The following is a 245-nucleotide window of genomic DNA, read 5'->3' as shown; positions in this document are numbered from 1 at the left end:
CCGACACGGAGTGACGAGAGGGGTGTCGAGGAAAGATTAGTCCATATTTGGCTCTTGCCGCAAGTGGAACATTTCTCGTCCCGCAAGAATTTCAAGAAAATGCTCTAACACGGGAAGGTACCTGAAAGAAGCTGGACGCACTAGCTAGGAGCGTGACGGGCCGTCCTGGTCAGCCCCACCGACCGGAGCCCACACGCCAGACTGACACCTTCGGCGGCCATGGTCGCCGGAAGCGGGCGGAGAGG

The sequence above is a fragment of the Chinchilla lanigera genome, unplaced genomic scaffold (genome assembly GCF_000276665.1).
Source record: "Chinchilla lanigera isolate Chin_1 unplaced genomic scaffold, ChiLan1.0 scaffold00031, whole genome shotgun sequence".
NCBI classification, from domain to species: Eukaryota; Metazoa; Chordata; class Mammalia; order Rodentia; family Chinchillidae; genus Chinchilla; species Chinchilla lanigera.
This window is presented reverse-complemented; position numbering follows the sequence as displayed.